The sequence below is a fragment of the Felis catus genome, chromosome F2 (genome assembly GCF_018350175.1).
Source record: "Felis catus isolate Fca126 chromosome F2, F.catus_Fca126_mat1.0, whole genome shotgun sequence".
NCBI lineage: Eukaryota > Metazoa > Chordata > Mammalia > Carnivora > Felidae > Felis > Felis catus.
The window spans coordinates 18,220,349-18,232,358 of NC_058385.1; the positions used below are offsets into that span (position 1 = coordinate 18,220,349).

At 39.6% G+C, this 12,010-nt stretch overlaps 1 protein-coding gene and 1 long non-coding RNA gene across 5 annotated transcripts in view; one reads left to right on the forward strand and one right to left on the reverse strand.

Annotated features, from left to right (window-relative positions):
- CPA6 (carboxypeptidase A6) overlaps positions 1 to 12,010 on the reverse strand; it is a 521,176-nt gene that overhangs the window by 293,042 nt on the left and 216,124 nt on the right. The gene's annotated exons all lie outside the window — the stretch shown is intronic.
- LOC109496030 lies at positions 3,991 to 5,480 on the forward strand. The gene is made up of 2 exons (XR_002151802.2): positions 3,991 to 4,103; positions 4,602 to 5,480. It is a non-coding gene; the product is annotated as an uncharacterized LOC109496030 (long non-coding RNA).

Here is a 12,010-nt window from a genome sequence, read left to right on the forward strand (position 1 = left end):
TCCAACTGCACAATTAGAAGATGCCAGCTAATACAGTCACTAAATATTTACTAAGCAACCTACTATGTGAAAGACCCCCATTAGGAGCTGAACAAACCTCTTATTTATATTCTCCCTTTTAATGCAAAAGGTAAGCATTACAAGTGTTTAAGTAAATCAAACGCAGGCTGGAAAAAGTCTTAAACCTAACATATGGAGTTAATGGTGCCAAGTTGCTTGTTTTTATAAGCACAAGAGCTTTTTAAAGCTGAGCACTCTGGCTACGCCCATTAGGTTCCACAGTCCCCACAGACTTTGTTGTATGACATCTGGTACTTTACTGCCTTAGAGGCTAAAGAGAAATACCATGCGTGCCATTTGCTTTGTCTCAGTGTTTCTAAAAGGTTCCCTTTCCACTTGATCTTTGTTAGTGGTAATATTCCAAGGTTTTAGACACTGAAGGTCTGGTGTTAATAGATTTTAAGTACTCCTGTCCATTCTTCAAAAAGGGAATATACAACTACAACCTGAACATTAGCTTTACTTTCATGAAACTTTTGAAGAATGGTATCTCCATATGACTGAATTTTTGGCCAAAATACATGCATTTTGGCTACAGAGGAAGACACAGTCAATATCAGGACACTGAGCGAGTCAGGTGCAGATGAACTAAAGAGGCTGAGGTGAACACTACAGCAAACCCAGTAGGTTACTTTCACAAAAACTCCATTATCAAGGGCCAAAGGCTCACAGTACAGGAAAATGAGATTTTGCAAACATTTAAATTTCATACATCTTACTAGCTGTTGAGGAGGGCTTAGCACTGAGAGGTACTTTCTTTATAGAGGCTTCACAAAGGTTTGTGGTCTTCACTGCCTAGGACCGACACTGGCAGGCACCTTAACCTTATTTGATAAGCATTGCCTATAGTTCACAAACACTGGTCTACAGAGAAAATGCACCAGAGTCCCTTGGTTGTCATTTTTAAGACATTCCTGGGCTGTTTCTGGATATTCTGGTTCTATCTATACATTTCGGGTATGCATAAGGCATATCTGCGTTTGTAAAATCTGCAGGTAATTCTGATGAGCTTTGATTCCACTCATTTCCTTCTAAATTAGCATTCTATGACTGGAAGATTCTGTGAAAAGCAAGCTGTAACCCAGGCTGAGTGTACATTTTCCATATGTTAAGTATAGGCATCAATGCACTAATCTTAAGTGAAAAAATGATGGTCCTTTTCTAGTGGGACAGAACAGAGTTACTAACTTATGAACTTATAAATCTTGGTATGTAACTATAGCAAATGTAAGAAGTGCAGGAGAAACGTCCTGTTCTAGGATTACCTTGAAGCATTTGACATTTCCCTATTTCTTCATCATGTTAGAAGAGATTAGGAATAAAATGATATACCCATGGCACATAAATCAAAACAGAACCGAGACTTCTTTCCTAGTCCAGTTCTTCTAAAATATGCCATTAGGGGAGAAATTTAAGTCTCACATTAGTAGCATTTTAATAGGAATGGGAGAAGATAATCTGCCCTCTCAAAACTACTACTGCTATCTTCACCTTACCTCCTAAAAATAACCTAGAAAAACAGCCCTATGATGCAAAAGCATATTTAAAAAAAACATGACTGTAGAGCTTTACTATATCATGCACATGCTTGTAGGTCCACATGTGCCCATAACTCATTTAATAGCTTCATAGTATTCCATAGACCCGTCTTGATTTAGGATTTTTCCAGTCATTCCCCTACTGGACTTTCAGTTCTTAGTTTTTTTTTAAAAAAAAATCACTATCAGTGCCATAATAAACATTGCAACACATGCTAATTTTGGACAGATGTTCTCTATGAATGGGATTGACCTGTGCAAGGGTATGAGGATCTTAACTCTTAAATTCTGCTAGATTGCTTTCCAAGGAGTTCGTAGCAATTTCACACTTCCATCAGCACTGTAGGAGTTCATTTCTCCCAAGCCTCACCAACATTGGTGAAACTTCAAAAGGATTTAAAATGCTCAATCTGTTGTGTGAAAAAAATGGCATTTCATTGCTTTAATTTGCAATTCTGTGTATGAAACACACCTTTTTGTGTATGTTGGCTCTTTGCATGTCCTTTTCTGTGAATGGCCCTCTAGGATAAAATATTCTTCTGCACACCATGTACAAAGGGAATTCCACATAGATTAAAGATCGAAACACAGCAAAGTCAGAAGAAAAAAAATGCCAGAATATTCATATCAGTGAGAAGAGATGCTTGACAGTTTAAACAAGATAAACCTAAATGCCACAAAAGAATTAAGGTAGGTTTGAATTTATAACCATTAAGATTGTTTAGTCTTTTGCCTTACAGGAAAAAAAGGAAATGATAGATTGCATCATATTTTTTTTTTTTTTTTTTTACACTAAGTGATTAACATTCCTGATATAGGATTCTTTCAAAAACAAATACAGGCAAAAGGAAAAAATAAAAGGCAGTGATTTTTTTTCCCCATCCTGACTCAGTCTGAGGATTCTAGTGTTTAAAATATAGGCAGAGTACATGTTTATATCAGATTGTTAAATAGGAGGTGGGTCTCCTATATGAGGTGCCCCCTCCTCTCATCTGTTCTCTGCCTACAGAGCCTCTTGGCACTTGGGTCTGATTTCCTCAGGTGGTGTGTGGTCTTTGGTAAGCTTCATACACCTACTAATCACATTGTGAGTTTCCTTTTGACATTTCCCTCCAGCCTTCCCTTTCAACTCTGCAGCCAACTCCCAGCAGCCCCATGGTCTCTTCAAGTCCATAATGAATATTCAGAAAATTCTGTACACGAAACAGCCCCACTGAGCACCATTCACAATTTCAGGTATACCCTACAATGGAAGGATCACATCCAGTTTTATAGTTTAGAAATTGAGTTTAGGAAAGGCACTTGTGGGGGCACCTGGGTGGCTCAGTCGGTTAAGCATCCAACTTCAGCTCAGGATATGATCTTGCAGTTGGTAATTTCAGGCCCCACATCGGGCTCTGTGCTGACAACTCAGAGGCTGGAGCCTGCCTTGGATTCTGGGTGTCCCTCTCTGCCCCTTCCCCCTCTCAAAAATAAACATTAAAAATTGAAAGAAAAAAGGCACTTGTGTTGCTTTTATATACAGGATTTAAAGCACTTCCTTATATTCCAGTGTAGATGTGGAACACCTGAGAGTTCGCAAGTACTTTGTAAGGCCTAAGGTATTAGATAGCAGTCTTTGGACCAGAATCTTCTTTAAATCTACAGTTAAAAATAATCTGATCAGCGGGAGCATCAGAGACCCCTTGCTCCTTATCCCTTACTTGGAGACAGCGCATCTCTTACCAACTACCTTCTGCTATAAAGCTACTTCAGTAAATCAGCATCATTCAAAGCCCTGCCTTGAATAACATCCTCAAAAAGACCTTTCTGCCTTATTAGTTCCCGCCTCCCCTGAATAGGTAGTACCCTAATATTTCTTTATATCACAGTTGTAATTAAGGTCTGCCACCTCAAGTGGAGTATAAACACAATGAAAGGACCACATTTTTTTGTGGGATGCTTAGCACAGTGCTAGGCTCATAGCAGATAATCAACAGACATACATTGAATAAGTCAAAGTCACAGTATCTTAGATCATGCCTCTTTGTTCACTCGTACATGGTCTAGCTCTTTTACGGGCTTCACAAGAATTGGGGCTTTGCCCACCTTATTTATTCCTAGGCCTATGGATTCCTAACATCTGGAACAACTTGGGACATATAGAAGCTCAATGAGAATTTGGTAAATATAGGTTCCAGTATTATGCTTTTGTTGGCAGACTTGAAAGTGGTGATCTCAAAATTCCATCATTTTTCAGAACTCCATGAATGGGCATGCTCACAATAGTGTCTACATACGGTACTCTCCCGTTATCCATGTTTCAGTTACCTCCAACCAACTGGTCTGGAAGCAGATAATCCTGACAAATCCTCAAAAAGGTCAGTAGTGTTCATAGTGACTTCACAATGCCCAGGGTCATTGACCCCACTTCAAGTTATCTCAGAGGCAGTTGGTCTCCCGTCACAAGAAGAGTGATTACAGTACAGTGTTTAGAGAGGGACTGCATTCATCTTTTATTACAGTGTATGTATTACAATTCAGTTTATTTTCCACTTCCTATTGTACTTATTTTGGAAGCTTACCTTTATCATAGGTATTTATGTACAGGAAAATAGGTCTAGTATATGAAGGGTTCAGTACGATCTACAGTTTTAGGGCTCCAATGAAGGTCTTGGAACATACTTCCACAGACAAGGCAGGTTACTGTGCTCAACTTAGCTACGTGTCTTTAATACCACTACATTATAAAACATACACAGAAGTTAAAGGATGAGAAAGTGTTGATAGGTGTTAGACCATTTTTTTCTGTATGACAATTTGTTACCCAGAGTTACACTGCAATCAGTCACAAAGTTAGCTGCAAAGCTAACGTTTCCAATTTTCTTTAAGAAAACGCCTGGGTTTTAAAAGGCAGAAATCCCTTTAATCAAGGTTCTAGAATGCAGGAGTGAGAGAGGCAAAGAAAAATGATTTGCCAGGGATTGAAAAGTAGTTTTTATTCAGACGTTCTTTTTCTTCTAGTTTTCAGGTTGAGATTACTGGGAAGGGAGAGAATCAAACATCCATAAATCAGAGGAGGTCTACTCACAACATGAGAAGCGCAAAGTACTGAAAAGTCAAGTATGAATTAAGGATGAGGAATTTTGTCTGACAGTGGCATAGAAAAATTTATGCAAACTTTCTTCTCAATCCATGTCCTACAGTGACAAGATGAAATAGCCCCCAATCTTCTTTGGCAAATCAGAAGACATTCAACCTAGACTAGGTTCCAGTTATGAACATGGCAGCTTTAAAGAGAAACTGATGGCTAAGAAGACTACTAGCAAGTATTTTTCCTGAGTTTCTCAAGATATGAATGGGCTAGCTCAGTCTGGGGAAAATACATATAAGGAATAGATCTACAAAGCATAATGGATTTTCCCTCCAGTCATTTCAAATGGGTTTTTCCTGACCCATTATGTTACCTTCTAAATGAAAACCTAAACACAAATTCAATCAGTGTGGTATGGAGACCACCAAATTTCTATTTGAAAGTCTACTTAAACACACGTACGATGCTGGTTGTTTCCGACATTATTCTAAACTGCAAAGTCTCAAGTCCTGCTCCTGTGTTTTCCAGTTTCCCCGGTGTCTGTGACACTCAGCAAGACAGCCACTTTGGCCATTTAATGCTTCGATACCCAACCATCTCATTTTTGCTCAGAACTTAAAAAATGAGCATGTCCGTTTTTCTTTTCAGTCATTAGTTTGGCACTGAGTGCTGTGTTATTAAGTGACTGACTTCTGATTTTTATTTGTAATGCTTCTGGAACTGTTTCGGCCTAACAGAAGCTGAAATCCTTACTATATTGTTGCAGGATGGGGAGATTTACACATGTTAAAGATTAGTTTTTTGCTGAATGTAAGTTGTTTGTACTTCATATAGAATTCATAAATATAGGAAGAAAAAAGTCACCTGTAACACTGTTACTTGGGTCATAACAATCACTTAATATTTTAGGGCATTTCCCCCCAGTTAACCAGATAAGAAATCCTCAACTTGACCTGTTAGAACAGTTCTATATCCTGTTTTCTCACCATTTCAAATTGTATCTTGAACCCTTATAATAGGCACATTCCATAATATGTACTGTAAGTAACCCTTTTCATATTGTTGAAAATAGATGTAGCTTCCTAGGTTTTGATGAAATTGGTGATAAACCTCTTTCCATACACTATAAGTATTTGCTCACATTTCAGGTTATTCCCTTAGGAAAGCTTGTTAGAAATGACACTACAGAGGATATATTAGTGTTGAAAATAGCTTATGTTTAGGTGTTAGGCTCGGTCCTAAACACTCCACATATAAATTTAATGTTATTTCAGTCTTACAGATGAGGAAAATGAGGCACAGAGATTAGGTAACTCTCTAAGGTTACACAGTAAGTGGAAAAGCTGGGATGCTTAACCCCATGCTAAGGATTGAGCTGGTGGCTCCTAACCTTTATGCTGTATACTCTAGTCACTTAAATAGGATCTGAGCAGATCCTTGGACTTGGAAGGAATAGACCATTTAACTGAATCTCTGCATGTTACAGAAAGGCCCAGAAAAATTAAGTGACCAAGTCAGATAGCTAATAGCAGATCTAGAATTCACATGTCAACTCCTCATACTGTAGTCCAGAACATGCTATTCTAAGCATGGTCCATGAACCACAGCATGGGCCCCACCTGGGAGCTTGTTAGGAATGCAGAATCTCAGGCCTTACCCCAGTCTTCCTGAAGCCAAGTCTGCATGTTAACAAGATCCCCTGGGGATTCATCTGCTCCAAGTTTGAGAAGCTCTGGCAATACACTAAACTTGATGAATTCTTGGTATTTCAATGGAAAAACTGCATGTAAACTGCTAGTATTTCCACAGCAAGAAAAAAAGTTCTCACTTAAAGCTTATACTAGGTTGAACCATATGAAATTGTTTCAGATAGACGGATATTGGTACCTTAGCGTGGTTCAACTTCAGTGGGTAGAAAAGTAACAATAAAACTTACAGGTATTGGCAGTTTGTGTAGAGATCAAACTTAAGAGGTTCTTTATTCCCAAAGAATAGGTTACTCGGGAAGAAAAAAAAAGTAACAGACAATTACAGTGCAAAGTGAGAAGTACTACTGGAGAGTATTCTGAGACCTCTGGAGAAAGTTAAGGGATATTCTGGAAGGTACACACCAGGGAAGAAAACAATTATTTGCCTCTATTAAAGGCAAAAAAAAAAAAAGGCAGGTACACAAGCCTTAGTCAAAGGTTTAAATGGGCACCACTGTAAGCTTCTCAGCCTAATTAAAACCAATTGGTTAAGAATATAAGGTGCTCCACAAAGTTTGAGAGATACCAATTACCATTTGAAAAGCTAAGGACTATGTTATCCTTCATAGTGATAGCAAGTAAGGAGAGTTTAAACGTCTTACCACCTAGGGTGCATGATTGTCATGGGCCCCACTTTTGTTTTTATTTTTTGAAGTTAACCGGTATTTTTAGGTGGGGCGAAATGAACTGATTTCCATTGTACTAGGAGAAGAATATTAGGAGTAATACTTAACGATGCAATGCATTTACCAGAATCTGAATAACCTATAAATAAGTGGCATGTGTTAAATATAAAAGCCTTTAAGTATTTAAGTCATTCTTTTTATCTATAGCAATCTTACTGTTACAGAAATGAGACTGGGCCATTGTATTGGTTTTGCATCTTTACACCGGTTTAGAAATACTTAACGGGGGGGAGGGGGAGTTAGTTGAATTGGTAATTCCATTTTAGCATTTAACTTTTTTTTTTCCTCATCAAGAGGCCTTTTCTAAGAAGAACCAACCTACCAGTTGCTGGGCCCATGGTAAGCTATTCATCCTGTAGTTAGATGTTCTATAGAGAAGTTTCATTAAAGGGCAAAAACAAATGCCTTTTCACATACACGCACGCAACAAAGGCCAAGATGATGGCAAGTCATTTGGCAGGTCATGTTTTCTAGAGAAACCATTTTCACAACTGGAAAGTAATTCTCCAACTTTGGGACCTTCTTACCATTTCTCAGTTGGTCCTCATCTCCTTCTTCCACAACTCCTTAGCTCAAGTCAGACTTTGACAGATACAAATCCTTAGAGACCAATTTCCTCACAATTTCTAGCTAGACATTCAGATTTTGCTAAAACTTGAATACTGCCATGCAAAGCATGCTGAACTCCACTTAAATGCTGTAAATTTGAGGACACTTTGAACCACATGGCATTCTATTTGATCAATTCTCTGTTCAAATTTTCATTGTTAGATTAACAAAAAGTTTTTTTTAGTGTTTATTCACTTTTGAGAGAGAGAGAGAGAGAGAGAGAGAGAGAGAGACAGACAGAGACAGAGCATGAGCAGGAAAGGGGCAGAGAGAGAAGGAGACACAAAGTCTGAAGCAGGCTCCAGGCTCTGAGCTGTCAGCACAGAGCTCGATGCAGGGCTCGAATTCAGACCGCGAGATCATGACCTGAGCCCAAGTCAGATGCTCAACGGACTGAGCCACCCAGGCACCCCAATTGTTAGACTTATTTTAAAGGAAGCCTACCTGTATTCTCCAGGGCCATTTGGTTTTTGTGGTGCTTAGAATTTATATGGAGATCTGAACAGGGTAACAGTATAGGAACTGCAAACTTACATTGTTACTGCAGTTAGACAAAGAGGAGCTAAAAGGAAATACATGGACCATAAAATCGGAGATAAATTGGAAGGCCTTTGGTTCACAAAAATTATTCAAAGACTCAAGAGGTTAAACTCAACATGAATTGAGGACTTAGAAGTCCCGTGTAATTTTGAAGGAGTTCACAGGTTTTCCTTAGAGAATAAAATGACAAAGTCAAGGATTACTTCTCTAAATTTGGTAAAATGGCAATGGCTAACAAGAGTTGACCAGCTGGTGCCCATTCTGGCAACTATACAGGAAATAGCAGCTTGGCCTCCAATCTCCCTAAAATTCAATGCTGTTCAAAACAAATTTTAAGAGGCTGAGAAGCAAAATATCTGTGACCGAAATTGGGTAACCATTTGAGTGATACCTGAAATGCATGGAACAGGGAGACAATGACAGGAGAGTGGGGAATATCCCACAAAGGTACATAGAAGTGGCAGCTCTCCAGATCCCCACATTTCCCCCCCTGCCCCCCGCATCCCTGAGGGGGCAAATGGTTTCTATTTCTCACTACTGTCTTTATCATTATGAAATCTGGTCTGGCAGAACTGCCTGCAAATGTCAGCAGTTGAATTCCTGAATTTATTAGTTTCCTTCCTTGCCTGCCTTCCCCAATCCCTTCCTATCCCCTTCCATTCACCTAAACTTCTACTGAACATGCCAAATACTATTTAGAGACTGGTAGAATACAAAGGAAATCTAGCACCTTATTTTCAACTTGATTGTACAATTTTCTTCCTTGAAAAGGAAAGATAGGACACCCACCAAAAGCTACTAATACCCAGCAGTCTGTTGGTGATTGCACTCAAGGGCAGATCAAGTACTGTGGGATCACTGAGGGGGAGCAATCACAGCTGATTGGTGGGATCAAGGAACCCCTGTCTGTGGAATAGTGTTTGAACTGGCTCATGAAAGGCAGGCAGGCTCCAGAGGGAGGGAAAAGGAGGGATTACCCAGAATTGTGTGTCACAGAGACAAGGGCACAGAGGAAGAGGTGGAAGGGATGGTGAAAGGTTTTACAGTATAAAGAAAAAGGAAAGAGTTATTTGAAAGGGAGGGGCAGGGGAAAAAAAAAAGTAACTACTACCATCAGTAGCTCAGTTACAGCCATGCCCACTTGGTGCTTGTTTTCCACAGGGGTTCTCAAACATTACGCTTACAATATGTTAAAGCCCATATTGCTAGATCCACCCCAGAAGTTTGTTTTAATGTGGGGCAGATTCTGAAGCAGACTCCAGGCTCTGCGCGGTCAGCACAGAGCCTGAAGCAGGGCTTGAACCCATGAGCTGTGAGATCATGACCTGAGCGGAAGTCAGAAGCTTAACTGACTGAGCCACCCAGGTGCCCCCACCCCAGGAGTTTCCTCACGGGGAGTTGGGGGAGGGGATTAGTGGGTGACATGAAAATCTGCATTTCTAAGAAGTTCCCAGGTGATACTGATGCTGCTTGTCTGAGGACCAATGTCGAAGGATATATGACAAGCAGGCTATTTGCCATTTCTATTTGCTATTTCCTCTGCCTGGAAATTTCTATCCTCAGATATTCACATGGCTCCTGGGCTCCTTTTATTCTTTTCTCCTGACATTCTTTATCTCTGATCTACGCTTTATCTTCATCATCTTTATCTTAGCACTATGGTTTAATTTTTTGTCATCCAATTAGGATGTAAACCCAGGAGGAATTTATTCACTAGTGCCTAAAGCAGTGGTGTCATTCCCAGCACCTAAATTTGTGTTCTTAGGTTTTAAAATAGTACTGGGCACATATAGGCAGATAGTGTTGACTAGTATCAAACAAAACCCCTAGGAATAAATTTAGTCCAGGAGGTAAAACACCTGTACTCTAAAAACTAACACTGAAGAAATAGACATATTCCATGCTCATGAATTGGAAAAATGTTAAAAAGTGTCCATACTACCCAAAGCAATCTATGGATTCAGTGCAATCCCTATCAACTTTTTTTTTTTTAAACAGAGCTACAATACTAGAGTTTATATGGAACCACAGAAGACCCAAATAGCCAAAGCAATCTTGGGCAGGGAGGGGGGAAAGGGACACAAAACTGGAGATATCACAAGATCAGATTTCACGATCTACCACAAAACTATAATAGTCAAAAGCATACGGTACTAGGGCAAAAATGGACAAGAGCAACACAACAGTAGAGAACGCAGAAATAAACCCACACGTGGTCTACAGACAAAGGAGGAAAGAATATACAATGGGAAAAAGATGGTCTCTTCAGCAAATGGTGCTGGGAAATCTGGTCAGCTATTTAACAAAGAATGAAATGGACCACTTCCACACACACACCCTCAAAAAATAGATTGAGGGCCTAAATATGAGACCTGAAAACCATAAAAATCTTAGAAGAAAACCTAGGCAGTAATTTCTTTGAGGTCAGCCTTAGCAGTATTTTTCTAGATCAGTCTCCTTAGACAAGGGAAACAAGAGCAAAAACTATTAGGACTACACCAAAATGAAATGCTTAGCACAGCAAAGGAAACCATCAACATGAGAAGGCAACCTATTGAACGGGGGAAGAAACTTGCATGTGATCTCTCCCATTATGTATTTTAGATAGTAACCCATTGAGAATACAACTCCACAGAATCCCAGGATAATCTGGGTCATCTTTAGAGATAAAGAAAAAGGAAATAGAGGGTTATTTGAAGGGGAGGAGCAGAAAAAAAAAGGTACTAACTATCAATAGCTCAGTTGCAACCATGCCCACTTGGTGCTGGTATTATCCCAGAATAATCTGATTAAAAATAGGCAGAGAACGTAGATATACAGTTCTCCAAAGATGACCTATAGGTAGCCAACAGACACATAAGACACTCAACATGACTAATCAGGGAAATGCAGATCAAAAGTCACATTGAGAGCTCACCCCACACTTATCAGGATGGCTAAAAATCAAAAAGATGTAACAAGTGTTGATGTGAATGTGGAGAAAAGGGAACCCTCATGTGCTATTGGTGGGAATGTACACTGGAACAGCTATGCACCATAGTTTTCAGAAACTATGGAGGATTCTCAGAAAATAGAAATACCGTATGACCCAGTAATTCTTCTAGAGATCTACTCAAAGAAAAGGAATATACTTAGGAGATAGATGTACCCCTGTACTTATTACAACATTCACAATAGACCAGATATGGAAACAACCCCATTGTGCATTAATAGATGAAGATGTGTGTACACACACACACACACACACACACAAGAATACTTGTCGAAAGAATGGAGGAAATCCTGCCATTCACAACAACATGGATGGCCCTAAAAGTTATTATGCTAAGTGAGAGAAGTTAGAGGAAAAACTGATTTCACTTATGCGTTGGAATCTAAAAAACAGAACAGAAACAGATTCAGATACAGAGGACACACTGATGATGGCCAGAGGGGAGAGGGGTGGGGGATGGGCATGATGAGTGAAAGGGCAAGGCTTCTGGAGGCTTCTGGTATGGAATAAAGAAGTCACTGGGATGACGCGCACAGCATAGGGAAATAGTTCATGATATTGTAACAGCATTGTACAGCGACAGATGGTAGCTACACTTGCTCTGAAGAGCAGAGCTTAAGGTGTCAGCTTGCCAAATCACGATGTTGTACACCTGAAGTTAATGGCACTGTCAACTATACTTTGAAAAAACAGTATTGACTGAGTAACAGAGAAATGGTCTTGAAAGAGGTGGGACAGGGACCTATGTGGTTTGAGTTAGAGAG